Consider the following 23048-nt stretch of genomic DNA (forward strand, 5'->3'; position numbering starts at 1 on the left):
TGGAACTGGGGTAGCTTCGATAGGAAAGGTTGGCCCGGCATGGGGTGGCATGGCACGGCTCGGCAAAGTTCTGCTTGACACAGCACGGCGCAGTTCGGCACAGCGCGGCTCGGCTCAGCCCAGCATGGCACAGCAGCGTTTGGCACCGTTCAGCATGGCTAGGTATGGTTCAGCGCAGCTCAGCAAGGTTCAGCTCGGCATGCCACAACTTAGCATGATTCGGCATGGCCCAGCACAGCTCTACGAGGTTTGGCTCGACATAGCATGGCACGGTTTGGCATGGCTCTTAGCTGCACAGCTCAGCATGGTTTAGCATGGCTCAGCACTGCTCAGCACAGTTAGACGCATTTTGGCATGGCTCAGCGTGGATTCACACAACTCGGCTTGGCCCAGCAGGGCTCAGTTTGGTTTAGCACAGCCCAGCTCGTCGTGACCTAGCACAGCTCAGCTCAGCACAGCACATCTCAGGCTGACCTGGCAGGGCTCAGGTCAGGTTGGGATGTTTCAGCCTGGTGCGGAACAGGAACTGGAATGGACTCAAAATCGGAGGTGAACTGAGAAGTGGAAGCAGAAATACAGATGTAACCAGAAGCAGACTGTGAACTGGAAGTGGGCACTGAGCCAGAAGTAAAACTGCAGCTGGAAGGAGATGTGGAACCTAAAGAAAACGTGCGAGTGGAAGTGGAACCAAACCCTGACTGAAGGAGTGAGAGTGAATGGCTGCCCGGAAGTGACCTCAGAGCCGGAAGTGAACACAGAACAAAAGAGGAACTGGAAGTACAAATGTAATGGAAGCAGACGTGAAACAAGAAGTGGAAATGTAACTCAAAGTAAACTAGAACCGGAAGTGATCGTGGAACTGGAAGTGAAAAGGGAAGGAAATGCAGAACCAGAAGTGTAACCACAATTGGAAGTGGAAGTAAATGAGAAACCGGAATTGAAAGTGGAACCAGAAGTAAAAGCGGATTGGAGCAAAAATGAATCCAAAACCATAAGTGGAACATGAAGCCAAAAGTAGAAGATGAACCAGAAGTGGAAATTAAACCAGAAGAGGAAATATAACCCAAACTGGAAATGGAACGGGAAGTTGAAGTGGAATCAGGAGTTAAAATGTATTGCCTGTGTCATGCAGGCAATGAGCTCTGGGCTGAGCGAGGTGGCTGCCTGAGGCCTCCATAGGCATGCCCTGGAGATGCTGGAGTGCACAGTGCATCCCCCATCTCCATGCACAAGTTTGTGTGGAGGCTGTTGCCGAGGCACCATGCACACCTCACAGCCTGTGGCAGAGCTGGAGCAGAGAGACCTCCTCAAAACACAGGGCAGCACTGTGGGTTTGGATGTTCCTCCAGTGTCCCCAGTCAATATGGGGTGCCCTTCTCACTGAGTCATGCACGGATCTCACCATTAGCCCCTCCACACACTTATCCCCATGTGCACACACGGTGTCCAGACCATCTGAAGTAAACAGCACTCAAAAAAGGAACTAGAGAAGGGGTGACTCACACTGCATCACCTTTGATAGGAGTGATGTGGCTGGGGTCACAGCTCTGACTCAAAGGGAAGCTCCTGAAAGGGGTACCAAGACAAGAAGAGCAGCTGTTCCTCAGCAAGGAGATGGGGGCCAGGCTGACTCTCCTGCCATGAATTTTTGGCAGGACACTCCATTCTTGCAGCTTTACCTGGATTCTTCCCTGGCATGAAGACCAATGTTATAAAGCAGGCCGGGTGATTTTTCAAGGAGCCATCTCCATGTACATAGTTCAGACTCACTGCTCAAACTTCACATGAGGAGTCGTATAAAGGCTGTTTATAAAAACCACGGGGATTTCTTTATTTTGGTGCAGTGACAAGGACCTGGGACAGTATGCAGGGGCTGCCTTGGATGAGCAGCCCGGGTGACTGTGCTTGTTGCAAAGTAGACTTGCTCCAATTATTGCAGGGGAGGTGATTAATGATATATATATATGTGTACATGTATATATATGCCCACAGTAAGGCAAGTCATTATCGCCCAACCAGTTTATCATATATTCCTGGATAGTTAGGCTTGGGGATTGGGGGGGGAGGGGGGAGGGAGAAGAAAGCAATAGTGAAAAGACAGAAAATAAAAGCAAGGGTTCATTATAGGAATGCAGAGATAGTGACCACTGCAGTTTCACATTGCACGAATCTGGAAGGCAGCAGGGATGGGGAGTGCAACTTCTCAGTCAGCGATGGGGTGTTCTGAGCAAAAAGGCAAACAACGAAAAAAGGCACAAAAGGGTTCAGGCGAAAATGGGCCAAAAGGCATAAAAAGGCAGTAGTCCTTTGTTTGCGAAGTCCTTATAAATGATCTGGGCTTTCTCTATTTTCACAAGATAACAACATGTTTTGCACATTCAACACTACAGCGCAGCCTTATCTACTCCTGTGCAGCCAGGGCCCCTCATCTTAGGGTCACTTCCATCTATCTCAGAAGCAGAACACGAGCTGGGACCCTCTCCTTATCTTCGTTGCCCCTGGCAACCACGTGTAGGCAGCAGGGAGTCCTTTAGAGTCTCCCACAGGCCTCTCAAGCAACTTCTGAGACAAAAAACTTCTTTGTACACACTCACAGGGCTGCAACACTATCCTCATGCAACAGCAGGCACTGGTTTCTGTAAAGCTCAGAGGTGTAGGAACCTGGGCCAAATCTATTTTGTTTGTTTAGAAATTACCCTACATTTTTGAAAACAGCAGCCTTGCCTATTAAAGTGAGAATATGATCACTGGAGTGTATTATACATAAAGAAGGAGCACGTTTTCTAAAAAAAAGGAAAGGTTCCATTTTACTTTTAGACTGGCACAAAATTCTTTGATTCAGCTAGATGGAGCAAGGGAGCAAGCCGAATATTAATTGTTTGGCAAATTCTACGTTAAATTGTAATGCTTTGTACTGGTGAGCATTTCACATTTTATCGTCATGATGGTAGGAGATGGAGATCCCTTCTCTAAGCCTGAACTTAGAGTCTTTCCAAGGGAAGGGAGACCTGGGCTGGGGGTAAGCTCTGGGTTTCCCTGGTCAGATTCATTTCTCAACAGATTCCTTCACATCCACCTGAGGCAGGCTGTATTTGGTGGGTTGGCAAGCCTGGATATTGCAGTGTTGCTTCCATGTGGTAAGGCCAGCTGGCAAGGGGCTTCAATGACTTAATGCAACCTCAGTGCTCTGTAGAATAAAGAAGGTGCTCTGCTAAAACCCTGAGGTGATTAAGCAGGAGGTAAGTGAACTGCTTGGTGTTTTAGGAAGCATCAGGAACATCCTTTTTCCTTAGAAAAGTATTATCTGATTTCTTGGGGAAGTCTATAAGCAACATATCCTCTTCTCCAAATCTTTTTCTCCGAATCTTTATTGCCAAAAGCTGTTGCTGCTGCCTAGAAAAGATGTGAAAGTGATGGCAGGAGCTCTGAGCAGCAAAAGAATGAGAGTGGAGCACGTGGTCTCAGTCATTTATTGGTCTGTACAATGTGCATCTCAGTGCTGTGACTGTGGAATGGAGTTCCACTTGTTACACTGAGGTTATGTGTCGAGGCATTACGTAGAGCTATGTGGTTGCTGTAAGGAGGAGCACATATTTCAGTGTGCATTGTACAGAGGTGGTGAGTGTTACTTGTAGGGGGCATACAGGTGTTTGGGCTCTGTAGTGTAGCTGGGTGTATCTTGTAGGATTATTTACAGAAGCATGACTTTGTCTATGCATAGGACATGTTTAGAACAATTTGGCATACAGAACAATTATGGTCAGATGTGCATCAGTGTGACACTTGTTTGGAACAATGGAAGTGTATTTTTGGAGGGCAGCAAGGTTGTGCTGCTGTCTCAGTTCAGCATAGGGCTGTAAAATGGGGCTCATCATTCATGGTATGCCTCTTCTTGTGCATGGAGGCAATATGGGGGCAGTGTAATATCAAAGGAGCCATGTGCAGTACATGGGTTACATGGGAGATCATAGAATCACAGAATGGCCAGGGTTGGAAGGGACCTCAAGGATCATTAATCTCCAACCCCCCTGCCACATGCAGGGCCACCAACCTCCACATTTCATAGCAGCCCAGGCTGCCCAGGGCCCCATCCAATCTGGCCTCCAGGGATGGATGGGGCATCCACAGCCTCTCTGGGCAGCCTGTTCCAGCACCTCACTACTCTCTCTGTAAAGAATTTCCCCCTGACATCCAACCTAAATCTTTCCTCCCTCAACTTAAAACCATTTCTCCTTGTCCTGCTGCTATCTACCCTTTCAAAGAGTTGATTACACTCAATCTGTAGCACTGTCTCAGGCAGCTTGACACTGCTGCTGGGTGCACATCTAGGTTAACAAATGATAATTAATTCCTCTTAACTGTTTCAACAGCTGGGTTTTCAAAGTACTACTGCATCTGAGCAGGAGAATTAGAATTCTCATCTTTACTTGTAATGCAGGTTATGGTTACAGTCTTTATTTACAGCAATTTGTTGTCGTCCCATGAAAGTACAGTTTGTGCATTTGGGTATATTTGTCACATTGCATTTTTCTATATTCTTTAATATCTTAATAGGTGAAAAGGCCTAAGAACAACCATGCTTTTGCATGGAAATAAAAGGGAATCTAATGGGGCTCTTAATCCTCTGATACTCTTGTAATTGAGAGAAGAACTTGGTCTCACAATAATGAAGTGAATGCCCGTTGTTTTGGCAAAAGTGTGCACATGTATTCATGTTGTGTTTGAAAACTAGCCAGAAAATTGCTAAGTTTGCCCCATGTAGACATGAGGTCAACTGAGTCTCCAAGGAAAGAGAAACTTTTCACTGGAAGAGGATGGAAGTTGCAGTGTGAACCCTGGCAGTGTAGGCAGTGAATGATCGTGCTCCTCTATAAAAGAGCTGCTTAGAAATTGTTTTTCTTTGCTCTGCAGATTGCTAGCAGGTTGCTGAGAATTTCCACCTTCAACATTTATTTCAGTTAGACCATCATGAACGCTATCCCAAATACCTCCCCAACAGCTGGATCTGTCAGTGTGGGTATCAATGCAATGAGCATCCATGTACTGACACCAAGTATTAAGGCTACTGGATCATAAGCTGGGGCTCAAGAAGATGATAACTTGCTGTGTATTTATCTATTGCTGAAGGAAAACAACTTTAGAAAGGGCTTTGCAGGCAAAGGGATCTCACAACTTCTATAACTGTCAGGGGGTGTTAGATAACAAATGGACATATTTTGTTCTAATATTTTTTCTTTCTCATTCAATATTTCTGTAGTCATAAAATTGAGTCTTTGTGATTGTTCAGAATGAACAGATTATCTATTTAAATGGCTGACTACCTCAGTAATTAACGAGATCTTACACTTGAAGCACAGTATATTGTTACTCGCAGGTGCTTTGTGGCCTATGCTGTGGAGCCAAAGACCTCTAGGTGTTACATGCTTAGAGCAAATGTCTCTGTAGCAATGGCATCATCACAGTTGTCTCTGACATGGGGTGGAGTTATCAAGGCATCTATTTATAGGGCATATGACATTTCCATTGAAAAGGAGAACTTAGTCCTGGTCATTCTCAGGTTTGAAGCAAAAGTAAAAAACTGAAGTATTTCAGGCAGGTTTTATTTTTCTGCACAGCTTGATGGAGTAGGCTGAATTTCAGCAAGGATTTTGTTCACTGTTAGGAGCTCACCTTGCTACACGTGTTAGGGTGACCCACAGCTAGTTGGTAACGTTACTGTATAAACAAGTGGATTTAAGGTATTCTGTGAAATGGTCTGGGAACTTCTGTGCTGTATTTGGGATTCCTCTCTTCTATCAGCATAATCTGTTTTAAAATTCTTTTCAGTTTACGTTTCTCCTACTCAACAAGCCATCTGCTACTGAACTTTGTTCCTTTATATATGTGCCAAAGTCCTAAAGGAAATATTGACTTAAACAGAAAATTCTTTGAGGCTTTAAAGTGTTCTTAATACTACATGCTGTCTTTTCAAGCCTTATAGAATTGCTTTTCTCTATTTGTTTTTAGAATGCATGTCAGACCGTCTTAAAAAGACTTGAACTGATGAAACAGTTCAATCCTAAAGGATCCTGGGACTACCAGGTAAGTAATCTGTCTCTGTCAGCAGACAAATGAGCACTGTCAGACTGTTTTCCTTGGCACCCCCTGAATGCAAATATATCTTTCTGCATCTCATTGGCAGAGGTTTGAGGCAAGAGAGCAAGTGAAACAGACAAAGCTTGCAAGGGCTTGTCTCCAAAGCCTAAGTTATGACTGATCCTAGGGCCTGCTTATGACAAACTTTACCAAATAAGTCTGAAGTAGTTACCTATATTTCTGTAGATAGGATTCAGTCCTGGTCAGAAAGAAGTCTAATTGTTTTCAAATTCCTATTCACTTTGCTGGATTAAAATTGCCTGTGAGATCTGTGTTAGCCTGTCAGCAATGGGGTTGGGCTCTATAGATGAGTGAGTATTCATACTGCAGAGGCAGTTCTTATTCAGTTACATTGACTGCATCCAGGGAGATTCTGGGAGGACTTATAGCCCCAGTGCCATTGTTGCTCTAATTCAGGGCTACATGTCCTTTCCTACCTAGAAACATTACACATGACCTCCAAGAAATATTTAACTGCATTCAAAAAGCAAAGGATTTGCTACTGGATTTGTAGGAGTGAGTCCATAATAGTCACCGTCAGCCCTGAGATTCACTGGAAAATAAAAATGACTGAAATAGTTTCAATTGGGTTTGGGAATATAGGGCAGTTTTATCAGATTTCTATTTATAGCTTTTCATGCTTTTCGTTTCTGCATGGGCTTGATGGAGGGGATAAAACATAAGAGCATTAAGATTTTGATAAGTTGCGATGTGGTGGTATTTCTTTTGACTGTTTGTGGAATGAAATCTGATTCTGTTGTTTGTTTTTCCTGTCTAGAATTCCTGACCTTGGCTATTGCTTCAAACTAACAAAGAGAAGCCATTCTGCTATTTCAGTTACGGTGCTGCTTGCTCTGAGGTTGAGATGGATTGTCTGACAGGTGACAGCAATGAGGGAGTCAGCAGGGAAATGGCCTTCTGTTTGGATCAAGAAAACATTCATAGGGAGTGAGCACTGGCTGTCAGCCTGTCCCTAGCTCTGTCATTGGTCCAGTGTGGCCTTCTGTCCATTTCCTAGTTATGGGATTTGCTTATGTGAGAGATGGCAGCACTGCCTTAGCAGAAAGGAACAGCAATGTATCAGAATTAAGTAAAAATAGCACTGGAATCTTTTAGAAAGGAAGAAGAAATAAGACAATTCATTAGAATCTGACCTTATGCCTTAATGGGTTATGCTCAGGTACAGAGCATTGCTCCTGGCAGCTTGGACCCAGTCTGTGCTGGTTCCAATCAATCTCCAGGGGAAAAAAGTTATTTTGTTTTACATTAAGGGTGAACTCAGTTTAAAAGATAGCACGAGCAATTGAGCTTGACATAAGTTGTTGAGCACTGGCCAAGTGTGGGTAGAGGTGGACAGATATATTGCTCCTCCTTATATGAAAGCACAGTGCGCCAGTTTCATCAGCTGTGCAGATTTATCCTTTATTTCTGTCTCTCAGTACATTCATGCATTGTTATGGATTCTGGCACCAGACTGAATCCAGACACAGATATAGGACAGGTATGTGAAGCAGTATTACTATTTTCACCATGTTAGAGATCACACTGCACTCAGGCTTTTCTAAATGAACCATTAATCCTCTTTAGCTTGTGCATTTGCAGATTTTCATTGGGTACCCAGTGAGAAATTTTAGGCTGGCTATGAAAACCAATTTGACCCACAGTTAACTGTGCAACAGGCACAGGGTTGTGAATCCAGAGGAAACTAGTACAAAGAACTTATGTACTTTGTGCACTAGCAATCACAAAGATGTTCTGCAAATAAAGGTAATAAACACAGGGATGTCTGATACACTGAGATGTCTCATCAGGCATCTGCACGTCCTTACCTAGCTAGTGCAGTACTGTTCCTTTGCTAACTCTAGATGTCAGTATAATCCAACTCCAGCGATGCTGCGGCAGGATTTAGTACTTTAACACGAGGTGCAGAGCTCTACTATCACTGAAATGAGACTTCTTTGAAAATGACATTTTCTGAAAGAGATGTTTTCTTAGTAGTGGCCGAAGGGAAAGGGAGCCTTTGTCTTCTCAGCCTGTCAAATTGGGGCTGGGACTCAAGATATGGAGCCCATCAATGAGACAGCAATTTCTTCTGTCCTATGAATTGCTGCAGAAGATCTGGGGTGGGAAAAAGAGAAAAGGAGGTAATAAAGCTGTGAGATCATGGAGGTGGGTTAAGGAATGTTTGTGGAGAATCCTCAGAGCAGTCAGTCTAATATCTGTCTCTGTGAGCATAGAGTACAGAGCTTCCTCATATAGGACTGTGTGTACGTGCTCCTCACAGCTGCTTTATCAGCAAATTCATGTCCTGTACTTAACAGCACATGCATTTGTCTGTATGAGTAAATGGTTTCATCTACCAGGAAATGCAGTTACACCACACTGTGAACACAGGAGTTGTACAAAGGTGCCAAGCTGTACTCAACAGAAAGGTGAAGGGTTTAGAGATGAAAAGTAAGGATTTAGCCAGGAATGGAGGACTGAGAACTCTGAAGTCATCACTGTTTGTTTGTTCTCGTGCAGAAAAGAACAAAAATGTATAATGAATGTAACCTTGTTTGGATGTTTATGTGGATAAGAGCATTTGTCCAAGGCCTTGGGCTCTTCATCATGAAGGTTCTGTGCTGCTCACTAAAAGGGAACTTGTACACTTGAGAGCCTGAGATGTACAGAATCCCCACGTTTGGAGACATCCCAACAGGATTCTGTGTGTGCTCTTTGTGACTGCCCAAAAAACAAGGCTGCTTATTCATCCAGGGTACACCTGCAAGACCTGCAGGCCTTTAACTGCTCAATGCTTGTGTAAATGCATGATAAAAGAAACAGTGCATGCAATCAGAGTAGTTGGGTTTTGTCACACTGGCTTTATTCTGGGTTCAGGGCGCTTTTCTGTTCTTTCCCAGAAAAATGAGTACTGCTCCTTATTGTAAACAGGAACAGAAGTAGCCTGCACACTGCCACTCTGTTCAGTAGAGAGAACTGAAATAACTTTGCTGTGCCAAAATCTCTATCTCTAACAGAGTCTGCAAGCCTCCCTCTGCATACTGTCTTCTCCTGAGGTTCTCATTGCCTTTCCTTGGCAGTAGGGACACTACTATGGTTAACACTTTCAGCAGTATTACTTCCCCCTATCTGAAGTACCAAGATCTTGCATCTGAATTTTCATGTTTTGCTTCCTTTGCTGTTTTACTCTGCCTTTAAACATAACTATTAAATATAATAATTTAATAATAATTAATAATTTATCAAGTAATTATTAATCTAATATTATATTAATAATTCAATATTAAAATATTGTAGTATTAAATCAACGTGTTCTTCAGCTGCTTCAATCAGTGCTGTTCTCTGCAGCTATGTACTCATGTATATATTTACATAGCAGGCCTGCATATACAGCATGAGTTCACTATACTTAAGGCTAAACAGAGTTGCTTACTGCAACTTTTTTTCTCCTCTTTACAGTTCCCTTCTGTAAGCCATACTGTGTGCACGTGTGAAAGGAAAGCTTGAGGAGCAAACTCTCTCTGTGAAAATAAGCTTATAGCAGAAGGACTACAAGGCAGTAGGACTGTAATGGAAGAAAACAATCCATGTTCAGGTGGCTCAACTACTGTGATTCATGGAATTTTCACATTTCATTTCTCAGTCTCTGTTTCCTCTAGGAGAGAAGATTGCAGCCAGATCATAGCTGTGCTGTAGATTCAAATGAAGAGTAAGTGGAAAATAATGTTATCTAGATGTAACTGAAAATCCTACAAATTTCGTTTGGAATTGCTGCAAGGATGGGAGACACTCACTGCAAGACAGTATGAAATTGCCTGGTTATTGTATTGGGGTTGTTGGTTTTTTTAAACAAATAAACAAAACTTGGGAGCGAATTATCACCTTATCACCTATTCTTAGTCCAAAAAGGACTTAAAAGCACTGAACCTGGACAAACAGTCCTCAAGTGGAGATGCAAAAGGGTATGAGAGACACTGAGGGCTGGAGCCTTCTATGAGCCCTCAGCACACACCACTACAAAGAGAAAGATAAGCAGGAATTTTGACATTAGCTCACTGTGATGAAGGTCTTACATATGTAATGGCAGTGGTTCAGAGGGAGATCTTAAAATGTGACCAATAGTTGATTTATCCTAAATTAAAGAGGATGGCTTTGTCTACAGCAATCCTAGGGCTATGCTGGGGACTTGATGGAATTTTAGTTGATGTGCTATCTTGTCTTCTCTGATTAAAGATGTAAACTAGAGATGCTAAGGTTTCTAACAAAAGACTGATTCATTCGACACATTCAGCTTATTCCTTTCATGTCTTTCTCTCATCTTTTGAACACCAGAGGACATCAGAGAAAGGACCTGGGAGGAATGAAATGTTACTGATTGTTATTCCTGAGGTGATTTATACCCACTTGGGTGAGGGACAGGACAAGGGCAAAGTTGAGGGATGGGTTGGCTCTGGGTGCTCCCTAGGTTCAGTCTCTGGCTTTAATGTTATGGCCTTGCTACCTTTTCAAGGCAATGCTTAGTTCTGTTGAAAGTAAGGGAATTGTATATGTCTGGGAACTTGTGGAAAGGTGAAAGGACCCTTGTTGGCTGGTGAGGATGGACCAGCACTGTGATTGAGTCTGAAGAAGACAATGGCTGCTAGGGGCTGCCCTGCAGTGTGATTGAATCTTGGGGCAGGCCTGGCCTTCTCACAGCACAGCAGGGCTGGGAACACCATCAGCAGTTCCCTAGGAGGTCTGACACAGTGCCATCTCACCGGTTTGCGTAGAGTAGGCAGATGCTGGCTGTGCTGCTTTAGGAGTTTTCATTTGTGTGAGCAGGCTCGTCACAAAGAAGCCATTGCCAATGCTCTTGGCCCAAAAGGAAGAGAGTGCCCAGACTACAAATAGGAGTGCATTCAGCGCCCATGAGGATGCCCCCAAATGCTGGGTTTGTTGAAAGCTATTCAATCCACCACAGTGGATGTGCAGTTTTCTATGCTCCAGTGCCATCCCGAAGCCGTGTGTTTCTCCAGGGCTTGGTCCTGCATTTTGTAATGCAACTCAGCAGTGTAAAGGGCCTTGACACCTTGTCCCCAGCAATGGTCAATCTCAATTATCTTCCCTTTCAGTTGGAGCTGTGGCATGGACAATCACACAGCATGGAGCAACGGTCTTCAAGAGTTCATCTAGTTCACAGCACTTGAATTAATGCTCTCTGAAATGTTCCCTCCAGATGGAGCATTCCTACAAGCTTTCTGGAGTGCTGAGATGGTCCGACAGCAAGCTATGAGAAAATGGGAAAGCAGAAAGGTCCCAGCGGTAGAAATGAGCCAGCTGCTGCTTCTGCTGGAGGGACAGCTCGCCGAGCAGCTTCTTGGACAGCCAGCTGTAAGTCCACAGCACGTGTTGATCGGTGAGCTCGAGGAGGTGGGTGTTGGCCTTCAGCCTGGTGCGCTGCAGCAGGTGGCCCAGCTCCTGCCTAAGGAAGCCAAACATCAGCACATAGTCGTACTGAATGAGGCAGGGCAGGCACAGGCTGACGAGTGGTTTCCAGGCTGTGCCGGCATTTTGCATCCCCGTGTCTAAAGCCTCCTGGACAAAATTGCTGAAGGAAGAGCTTCTGTGCATGCTTTGCAGGTAAGCAGCGACCAGCCTCTGGAAAGGATCCCTGACAAAGAGCACTTTGGTGTAGGACCCTATCACAGCTTCTATCGTGCTCAGGTTGAGCCTGCCCAGCTCTGTCTGCAGAGTGTGCTGCTGAGGGTAGGGAAGCAGTGCTGGGAGCGTCCCATTTTCTTTCTCTTCCAGCTCTTCCAGCAGCTGCTGCCATCCCTCCACCCCTGTTGCTGGCACCTGGCAGTAGAGGAAATTCAGCTTGGTGCTCACCCTCACCCTGGAGAGCAGATGAGCTCTCTCCTCACGGCTTGTCTGGAGCATGGTGGCTTTGCCTGACCGGCTGCAGAAAGCTCTCAGGCTTTTCTTCCTGAGCTGCTGAACATGGAGGAAGGTGTCCAGCGTCAGAGTGAAATCCTCCTCCGCCTTGGGGGCCATGTCACCTGGGAACACCACACAAACACAGGAGGTGAGGGAAGCCTTGCTGTGACCATGAGTCAGCACCCCAGATGCTGTGGGCAGGCTCTCCTTCCAGTTAGTGCTGTTATCTCATGGGGTCAGAAGGCATGATGGATTCTGTTCCTGAGCTCTCTGAGTGGCTCCCTATGACTGAGAGCACACGGATGCCCTGACTGTGCTTTTCCCAAGCTACAGATTTTGAGTGGTGATTGAAACAGTTGCTTTGTGCTACAGATCTTGTTCTCTGCTAAACCCATGTTTTTGTTTTTAACTTCTCTCTTTCAACAGAGATGAGCTTGCAGAGCAAGTAGAATCAGAAGTGTTCAGAGAGATGAAGGAGTCATGAATTGGTTTGCAAATATAAATACACGCCCCCCTACAAGCCCTTTTGGATCTATTGAGAGTTAAACATTGGATATTAAACATATGCCAAAATAAGAGATCTTTCTCTGTGGCTAGAAGTGATTTAGGAGTCCGCATGGCTTAGCTTCCTGCATCACTTTGGCATGTAAAGTTCTTTCTCCTGAAGATGAAAAGGAAAAAGCAAATAAAAAGCTAAAAGCACATGAAGAGTGAAAGCAAATAAAAGGACAGTTGACAGTTGCTTTGAATTTGTCAAATTTCAGCTATGCTCCTTACTTTTTATCTTCTTATTGTGGATGTGATGAGGCCATTCCAGGCTTAAGGCTCACATCAAGGCAGAGATTAATATGTTCCTTGTGATGTATGTTTAGTACCACAAACTTGCATTTGGCAGCCCTGCCAGGAACATTATTTTGATGGTTTCCTCTGTGTCCTTGGGAAGTTAAATATTTTCCTCTGGTTTAGGGATGTTTTCGGGCAGGGAAGATAAGCCCTTCTCAAAACTATGGAGAAAGGACTCCAGGAATGCAGGAAAAGAATGCAGCAATGCTGGAAGCTAGCTTGAGGTAATCTTCAATGCACCCAGACCCAAAACACTTGCAAAATACAGCCATGGCTTTGCCCAGCGTTTGTAGGGACTGGAGGGGGGCATGCATTATGCAGGCAGCAGATGCATTATCCAGTTCACGCAGCCCCCTCCAGCTTCCCCAGAGAAGCAGAGCCTCGTTCCCTCCTATTTCCCCATAGCACAGCTTTCTTGAGTTACTTCCTGAGCCTGACACCTCGTTCCCCCACCCCTGAGATACAGATCCCCTCTGAGGACATAAAGACGCAGGGCCCCACGGTGAGAGCTGTTCCTGTGCTGTGGAGCAGCTCGGCCTCGCTGTGAGCATTACCTCCTGGCGTCCAGAGAAGCCTCCAGGTCACAAGGATGCTGATGCCCAGGGTGGCTATAATGATGATGCGGAGAAGGAAGCGCGTGGCAGAGCTGTACCTCAACACCGAGCGGGTGCAGACATGGAGGATGGGTGTCAGGAGCTTCCTGTGTTGATTTAAGGCAAAACACGCCCAGAGCCTGGGTTAAAGTACTGTTTGGGTGGCTGTTTGGCTAAGGGGCAGGGAACACACAGTGTTGCCTTCTGCTTTGCATTTACGAGCATAAATCTGCTTTTTTATCAGCATTTGAACCATACCTAGCAGTCAGCCACGCTGCCCGTGCCACATCACTGTAGACCCCATCAGAAAGGAGCCACACGCCGGCATCCCCATGCAGAGCCTGATGGGGTGAGACAGCCACAGATACGTCATTCGCCGTCAGCATAGCTGCTTGGTGAAATGCTGTTTGGGGTGTCTCCCCTTCCCCGGGAAGCCTGACTTGTGAAGATGACATCCAAGATGAGGCTGGATGGGGCTCTGACCTGCCCATAGCTGTCTCTGTTCATTGCGGGGGAGTTGGACCAGATGGCCTTCAAGAGTCCCTTCCAGCTCAAGTGGTTCTATGACTCCATGAAGATGAATAGGAAAGGGGTTGCAGTCTGGAGGTGCCATGGGTGCATTTGCCTTCCTTGGGAAAATGGAGTTGAGTTTTTCCCAACAGAGGGAGCTCTGGCATCCCCATATCTCTTGCTCAGGAGGTCAGGCCTTGTGTCCCTGCAAGCTGTCCCCCAAAACTCAGAAGCACAGCATAGCCTGATGCTGGGGAATCAGTGTGCAGGGCCAGAGAGGAAGGGCAGTCTTCTTCTTCCTTCCCAGCTTAAAAGGTGCATCTAAACTCAGCTGTTGTGTGTGCTCCTCCTAGTGCAATGGGTAGACAGAACAGCAAGGTTTGCAGTAAGATTACGAAACAGAAGAGCAGAAGGAACCACGCATGTTCTCTTAGCTAACAGCTGGCAGTTGCATTTGTCTTCCTGCACCAAGCCACAGCGTTTGGGTAGGGACTGCCCCAGCTGCAGCCCTGGTGAGTGAAAGTGCTTGAGAGAAGGGCAGTTTATTTTTAAGCAGACTTGTCATGCATGCAGTCACCAGGCAAAAGCAAAGCAATGTTCTCTGTCTGGATAAAGTGTCCTGCCTTTCCGAATGCACGAAGAACAAGCAGCACTTATAAAGGTTTGTTAGTATGGATCTCCTAAGAAGAGCGCAGGACACAAATGGTGCTTGCAATTCTGCAGCTGTGTGCTCACTCCTAGCTCCAAGGGTGGGTGTAAGCATCCTAGCACCATTCAGAGGCCTGCACAAAAGACATCTGGTGACTTTTTCCTCACCAGCAGCAGACCACATGCACAGCAGCGTTAATCTTGTGTTATTCCAGCAGCTGCAGAGCTGCCTCTTGCATACAGCCGAGACTGCTGTGGAGGTAGGTATGGGACAGAGAGAAGAAAGGAGCCTCTTGTCTCTCTCTCTCTAACTCAGGCTTGCTATTTATATGCTTAGTACAGTGATTTTTTGTCCCCAAAGCTTTTCTGTTTGTTTTGGATATTTGTTTTGGTGCTGGAAACCTTTCTCAAATGTCTGCTGACACTTCAGACTGCAACTTAGAGGTGGACTTTCCTCACCTTCCATAGACCTCTTAGAGGTGTCCAACAGACCTCAATCTGAAAGGCTTCCTGCCCCATGTTGTAGAGGGCAGCATTGTTCTCAGACTGGAGTTTGAGACAGACAGGAAAACACATCCTGCTCTGAAACACAGCTGTACAAGGGAATTAGGGAACTTATTTGAAGCTTCACCTGTAAACCTTTATTTAGGAAAACTCCTGCTGCTATAAACGTGAGAAAAAGGTTTCCTGATACTTTAAACAAGTAAAATGATCACCTGTGTAAGGATTTCCAGATTTAGCCTAACCAGTTGCTCAAGCTGTGTTGCCTTGGGCTCACTGTTTTTTTCTCATAGGACTCAAACCCTTTGGAGATATTCTTCTGTGTCAATAAACATCCTTGTCCTGAGCCTTCTCACATTCCTCCCACACTTCAGAATTTTGCAGAGCATTGTTTTGTGTGACCATGACCTACCCAAAGCACTGTTCCTCCTGATGCTGGCCTTCGTGGCACGCACATGTGAGCGGAGGAAGGCAGGTCCCACTGCCTGCTTGTGGGAAAGTGAGCTTTTCTAGGTGATGACAAATACTGCTGTATTCAGCAAGGGATATTTTTACCTTGGGGATAAAGGAAAAGCAGATTGGAAACTGCCTTTTTCTCCTGCTTCTTGTTTGGAAGGCTACTGTTTGGAAACTTGGAGACAACATCTAAATTTTGCTCATCTCAGAGCAGCAAACAGTGTGAAGTTGGACCAGTCACTGCAGAAATGTGGCAGCAGCCAGGGGAGAACAAGCTGCCCTGCTCTCAGAGCATTGCTTGGAGTGAGATGAGTCTTTTACACTTGGCCATGAGGGAAACAGACTTACTGCAGGTCACAATGCACACTCATGAGACTGCCCTAATTGCACGGGGCAGCTCTTGACAAGGTTTAGCACTTCACCACCTTGAGCTGGAGTACTTTGACAACACCAGCTCCTTTACACTTCTGATAATTTAACAGTTATAGACTGTTAGAGCATCCATATAGACTGTATAAGAGCATCCATTTTTGGCAGTTTCAAGTATGAGTGTCTCTTGGTGGGGAGGATTTGGGATGTTTCTCTGCCTTGCTTCCACCAGACAGGGGTGAACTAGGTCTGTATCTGTATCTTCCAGAACTTACATCCAGTGCTGCTGCTAAACCACAGTAAAGGAAAGGGGAGAATTTTGTGTTGCGTTTGAGGAGTGGAGCAGGTAGGACAGTGTTTAGAGGGGTTGTACAACTCCAGCTTCCTGTTTTCCTGCAGCAGGAGCTGTGATTGTCACTTATTATTCAGCTCCTCATCCTGGGAGGAAGACAGTATCAGGCTGCTCGGGGGCAGCAGGATGTTTATGTGATAGGCTGAGTCAGGGTACTGCTTTTAGTACTCTGTGGAGCAGAGTAATTGGGGGAAACATACATTTTAGATTATATTCTCTTTTAAATAAGGGTCATAAATACCCGAAGACCTTTGCAATTGCCATGCAGTACTATCAGGGCCGAATACCTGTCCTTTCGAAGGTTATTATGCAAGAATTTCACAAGGTGTCATTAACTGTTGGTAATGTAGTGATGGTTCATGTGATTAGCCATGCTAATTGACTCTATCAGCTGTTAAACTGAGTACTGGCTACACTTACATCAGCACTCGTGGTGAGGAGAGACTGAGGCAGAACCAGGCCTGATTTGATTGCACACTGCTTGGCTGTAGAACACCAGAGCACATTGGGCCTGACAAGTCTCTGAGCTTCCTGGCAAGGAGATGGCGGTGGAGAAAAACATAGAGGTGTTGGGAAGGACATCTAGGATGTAAAACCTGTGGCCAGGCTTTGCTCTTCCCACTGTGGACCCCAGGGGTGGGGAGATATAGGATGAGAAGAAGGCAATGACGTGGAGCAGGGCATCTTGCACATCCTGTGATACCACTTTCTCTGAGCCATGGCATTCCCATCAGCCTGGCATTTCTCTGCCCATGTCAAGACTTAGATCTGGGCTTCAAATCAGCTGCTCCCTGTTCAACACTAGTGCTGTCAGCTCAGCTCTTCTCTCCCAGCACTGCTCTTGCCCAAGGTATTGGCTTTGGCCTTCCTGTTGCTTTTCCAGACTCACCCTGATGGACGCTGCAGTGCAGGAGAAGAGCTGGGACTGTGAGGCTGAAATACAGCTTTGCAGCCTTGCGGGAGGCTGCAGCAAACCCTGGGCAATTGGCAACGTTAGCTCTAGAATGCACACTGAGGGATGTGCTGAGATGTCTGCCCATTGCTCCTCATATTTCCCAAGGGAATGACGCCAAGCTCAGCTGCTGGCTGTAAGATTTATCTTAGTGGCTGCTTGTTTCCATTACTCCTACAACATCTTCTCAAATGCTTGGGGATGTTGGCCTTTGCAGTGGTTTTTAGGGAGGGGCAGCCAGGCATGCTTGGGCTACTCTACATCAGGCTTCGCGGGATGTTTTTGCTGATGGATGAGTAACATTTTTTGGGAACTTGGGAGGCTGATCCCAAATATGTTGCTGTCCCAGAAATGGCAGGGGAAAACACATTTAAGATCTGTTTGCTTTACTTTTTTTTCACCCAGACAATAATCCCCCACGTATTCCCAGGTTGTTTATATTTAGATAAGGCTGTGCAGCATCCTGTGAAAGGAAAATGACACACATCTGCCCCTCCAGGGGCAAGACAGTGTGGAACAAGTAGACCTGACTGAAGCAAAGCACAGCCATCATATAAACTGGTGTCACTGATGCTGGGGGTGTATCAAACACAGAATCCCCATCGCTGGGCTGGTCTGTAGGGTGGGAAGCTCTCTCACACTTGACTGTGCAGCAGGGTGAAACTATGGGATGCTTTGCACTCCCCCTGTTATATGATGCCACCCTCCTGGAAACCAAATGCATACTTGAAATGTCTTTGTGGGAGCTTTGTGGGAGCAGCCCACTGTTGCTAGGCACAAGCAGGAAAGTTATTAAAACAAATCTTTTTTTTTTATTATTATTTTTTAAACTACTCAGAGAGTAATTGCAGAGCCCTTTGCTTGTCAAGGGAGAGGTTATGCGAGGAGAAAAATGCATCACCCAGAGGCCCAACAGCCCCTCCATAGCTGGGATGTCTTAAGGGATAGGAATATTCTTGGCACGGGGGGGGAGGAAGGCAAATACTGCTCCATCATTGCCTGGCTCAGCATCGCCCAGGAAGCTGTGCTGGGTTCAGCTTGGGGCAGGAGCTTTGGTAAAGCGTCAGAAGCTTCAGCTGCATCCAGCATCCTGCTGCCTGATCTCAACATGGGACAAGAATGTTTTCCTTGCTATATCTTTTGTTTTTTTTTTTAATTTCCTCTGGGTTATTTTTATCAAAAAGTGAAGAAAGGAGAAACTTCTCTTCCTATTGTTTTTTTTTACTATTATTACTATCATTTGGGAAGAAGGAAGAGGGGAAGTGATTTTCCTCTCTCATTCAAAGCTAGCATATGCAGCCAAAAATTACTGCCTCCTCTCATTATTTGTTTGATAGGTCCTAACTGTCTGTAAATTGGGAATTTCAGTGGACAGTCAGACTTTTAGATGCCCATCTCCGGATATTCGTAAGCCACAGCTTGTAGGGGCTGCCAGGGTCCCCGGGAGCTGCTAGTCCTCATCCACTGCTTTCCTGGGAAGCTGTTGGTCAGAAATAGAGACAGGATCCAGGGCCTTTTGTGTGACCTCATAGCATTCATTGCTTTGATTTGAATGTGATTTCTTGCTGGTGTAATCAATGCAGTATTCAGTTCTTAGGTGACTGTGATAAGGTTTGGTGCGATTGCATTTGTCTCCCTGCAGGTGCTGAGGTGCATTTCATCTACAATTCTCCCAATGGGCTTTGGACAGGAAGCTGTTTCTCATTACTCTGCAGCACCACGGATCCTAAAGGCAAAGAAGTCTGAGTCTGAAAAAGCCCAAGGTGTGCTTATAAGCAGCGATCTGGTGCTCCATGTGCCTGGTGTTGTGCATTCAAAGGCGGGCAATGAACCATAGAATATGCTGTGGTGGAAGGGATCTGCAAGGGTTGTGGGCACATCCTGGGGCTGTGAGCACTGCCACAAGAGAAACAGCTATGACAAACCTTACGTTGCGATTTTCACTTTATTCATGAAAGCAATGCAGTGGCAGCTCTCCCTTGGTGCTATTTAAGTCAACCATTCTAATTTTTGTAGTGGGAAAACCTGTTTTTAGAAAGCAGAACAGCAGCTGCAGGCTCAGTGGCAATGAGCTGGGTCAGCATGGGGGTCAGCTCTGTGGGTTTTTGTGTCATCATTTTGTGGAGAAGTGACGGGTTTCCATCAGTGTGCAACTTCCCACAGCAGCAGGATGCTTCCTCCTGTTTTGAAGGCTCGGATTTTCTCTGCGAGTGGATTCAGTTGAGAGAACTGAGATGTAATTTTCCTGTTCTCAGGGAAAAACTATGAAAATGTCCCCTATATGCCACGAGGGAACTAAAAATGTGGTTTTGATGGAAATAGAAACAGCAGGGTAGGGGAAGAGTAGGCAAATCTGTGCTCACGGCGCAGCGCCGGTTGTCACTGTGTGGGAGAGCAAAAGCCCGCATTGGTGCTGTTTGCAAGCTGGATATTAGGAAGATCTTCTCCAGAAGAGCAGTGAGGCATTGGCACAGGGAGGTGGTGGAGTCATTGTCCATGGAGATGTTCAGGAACCGTGGAGATATGGCACTGAGGGACATGGTCAGTGGGCACGGTGGGGTTGGGTTGGTGGTTGGGCATGACAATCTCATTGGTCTTTTCCAACCTTAATGGTTCTATGATTCTCCTGCGTTGCAGGAGCTGTGCCAAGCTGCCAGCTGAGTTTCCCTGCACACTTCACAGGGTTTAGTTTTTCCAGGGCGCTTCACAAAGCAGCAGAAGGACAGGAGTGTGGGAGCTGTCGTGGGGAGTGGGAAGAGTGGGAGGGATTTCTTTTTTCTAGACCTTATGTTTATCTGCTCCTTGATGATCCAGATCAAAGGGCAAGGATGTACCTCCTCCGAGCCTGAGGAATTTGCTGTTTTTTTGCAAACATATACCTGGGAAGGATGCAAAGCCAAATGCCACTACTAAAAATATTTAGGCAAAACAGAGATTTTCCAAAACAGAGTTCCGGAAATGCTAAATTTGGTTGTATTTTATCTGGAGAGTAGGGGGTACAACAGCTTTATATATATATTTTTTCCCCTAAGGCAAAGCAGGAACAATGTCAGTGCTGAGCACTGTTGATCCTGTCCTTTCTGCTGCTGCACTTTGAAGAGCCATCAATAACCCCTCAGCCACAGCTTCCCAAGGAGGTGGCCCCACAGAAAAACAGGAATCCCTTATCGGGCGGCAGGAAATTCTATTTTTATGTGGAGTTCAGAATAAAAATAAGAAGGAAAGATACACACAGGACTTGTGGGCTAAAATTAAACCCTTGTCTTCTCCCCTGCTTCTCTCCATATGGAGAAATCAGTGATGTATGCCAAGAAGGAGCTCACGGTGCTTGGACGGGATTGCCCTGCTCATCTCTCCTTTGTGGATTAATTAAAGCACCTTGAATCTCTGCTATGGCCATGCTATACACCTTGGGTAAACAAGACGTTTTTTTCCTCATCTTAATCACATGGTTCCCACCATATGAGCAGCCTGAACCCAGAGCCAGCCTTCCAAGTATTTCTGTGACCAGGTGCTCCAATATTTCACTAGCCACAAGAATGTATGGATGCATCTTTAGAGTCTATCTTGTCCAAGTGCCCACCACTGACAGCTTTAGTTCTGCAGCAGACAGACCAGCATATCAGGGTGAGGTCTGGGTTTTAAGCACTTTCTTACCCAGTTCAGCATGACCCATAGCAATGATGTGAGCCCTGAGCCACAATTAACAAATCTGTTTCCTTTCATGAGTCCAACATTGACAAGCGTTCCTCCAGACCAAACCAGGCCAGGCCACACATGCAGCACTGCAGATGCATATGCAGTGAGCATAGTGACAGTGCTGCATGTCCCACAGGCACCTCCACTAGCGATGGGCATCCCTGGTGGCATCATGTCAGGAGGCAGCTGGGCCATTGCAGGCTTATCTACAGTGGCTCTATGGGATTGGGACCTGGGGCTGAAAGACTTCTTGCTTGGCTTGCAAAAATAGATCCAGAAAAGTCACCCAGAAGAACAAAAGCATAGGATAAACATCTGATTGGCCATGCTGCTGGTTTTCATGTGTTCACGTCTATGCTTTAGGAACATGTTCAATCCACTACTCGCCTGGGAAAAGTCCCTGCAAATGGGAAACAGGACAGCTTCTGAGGTCATCTAGGGGCTTGTTGCTCTACCAGGGAGTTTCCAGCTGTGTGTAACCAGCTGCCTGGGGGCAGAAAAAGGCTTTGGCAGAAACCCACAGCTTGCTTTATCAGTACGTGGTCAGGAATGTGCATTTTAAGATTTGCACCACAGCATGTTTTGTTGACAGCCTAGAAAAGTAAGAAATGACCAAATAGCAGAGAGGAATGTAGATGTCATTCAGCCAGGTGTGTACAGGTTGGGGGTCCTGGAGCTCCCCGAGAACGTGCACATGGAGCTTGGGAGGGCCTGGCTTTGCTTGCCTGGTACTGCCAGCAGCTCTATCCTTGCAAAGCCTTTACACAACTCTTCTGATGCGCTCCTTCTGAGAAGGAAAAAGCAAAAGTTCCTCCATGCACAAAGACCAGGAAGCACTGTGTTCTGCAGTGAAGCTTTGCTCTGAGTCTTTGGCTACAAAAGAGCCTAGCCTTACTCAGGGAAGGAAAACATAGGCCAAGCACAATGCTTAATGGGGCAGCCCAACTATGTGAGACCCTACAACTACCAGTCAGTGACCTGGCTTACCAAGTAAGAATTAAATTGTGCTGGGCAAGCCTATGTGCGAATAACTGTGTGAGGCTGACACACAGGGGAATATGAAAACAAAAAATGCAAGTCTAAGGTCTCTGCTATATTGTGCAAGTTCTTCCTGCTTCTGCTCTTTACAGTAAGATAAGGTGGTGAAACTTGGTTTAAAGAAGTGATGCAAAACCATGTCTGGCTTGCTTTTGAAAAAGCACTGATCAGAAGTGTTCTTCCCCTGTAGGGCATAGTCTCTTTCAAATTTCACATTTGAAAATTAGCTTGCTTATGCATATTTTTTTTTTCCTTTGCAAAACATCTCCTTTCAGTTTTGCCTACATGAAATCAGTTTCAGGCTGCTTCTGGGCCTAGAGGGGCTGGGAGGGAAGTTGTGCCTTTGCTTTCTGAGGGGCAGAGGACATGGGCTGCAGGACAAGCTACTCTTACATCCTTTCCTAGAATGGGCTGAATTGCAAGCTGATTATTTTAATGAGATGACTTTAGGGGATTAAATGTTAAAATCCAGGACGTGAATCTGCTAATCCAAGGGGGGTATTATTTATCAGTACTTGATAATGAACCAAAGGTATGTAAAATTTCTCCTTTCTTCTGGGGATAAGTGAGGTTTGTGTGTCCATTTAACAGAGGTGGGTCAGGGGCTGAGTCCTCCACCAAAAGCACCTTGGGCAGGTCAGAATGGGAAGGGTTCAGCTTCAATATGTTTCTGTCCCTTGCTAGGGACAGAGCTGGGTATGCCTCTATGCTGAGGCAGCATAAAAGTGAAGCATGTGAGGAGACAGATCAGGACAGGACTTGTGGTGCGTGCAGAAGCCAACCCAGCATCCTCAAGCAGTGATGGATTCGAGCCATGCCTCCTTCCCAAGTAGGCATGCTTGTTGTTTTGGACTTGGTCCCTTCTTCTCTTTCAGAAGAACAGAATATTTTGCAACACAACTCATTTGGAGGTGGAAATCTGATGGCCCTTTCTTTTCTGAGATGCTTGAGAGAGTTCATTTTCATTAAGAAAAAAAAAAAAAAACAACTGCACAAAAAAAAAAAAAAAAAAAAAAAAAAAAAAAAAAAAAAA

At 45.7% G+C, this 23048-nt stretch overlaps 1 protein-coding gene and 1 long non-coding RNA gene across 3 annotated transcripts in view; one reads left to right on the forward strand and one right to left on the reverse strand.

Moving 5' to 3' along the window:
- On the forward strand, positions 1 to 12602 carry LOC122182657. 2 transcript variants are annotated; one of them, XR_006179905.1, is made up of 4 exons: positions 1 to 162; positions 6007 to 6081; positions 9598 to 12202; positions 12481 to 12602. It is a non-coding gene; the product is annotated as an uncharacterized LOC122182657 (long non-coding RNA). The 2 variants fall into 2 exon arrangements; XR_006179909.1 differs by lacking the exon at positions 1 to 162 and adding an exon at positions 4223 to 5013.
- STON1 (stonin 1) overlaps positions 1 to 13591 on the reverse strand; it is a 33087-nt gene extending 19496 nt beyond the window's left edge. The window contains exon 1 of the mRNA XM_042876094.1: positions 13452 to 13591. The gene's annotated coding sequence lies outside the window, so the exon portion shown is untranslated. The remainder of the gene's footprint in view (positions 1 to 13451) is intronic.
- Between the last annotated feature and the right edge of the window lie 9457 nt (positions 13592 to 23048).

This window comes from Lagopus leucura, unplaced genomic scaffold (assembly GCF_019238085.1).
Source record: "Lagopus leucura isolate 7727_CA_CO unplaced genomic scaffold, USGS_WTPT01 Super-Scaffold_73, whole genome shotgun sequence".
Classification (NCBI taxonomy): Eukaryota; Metazoa; Chordata; class Aves; order Galliformes; family Phasianidae; genus Lagopus; species Lagopus leucura.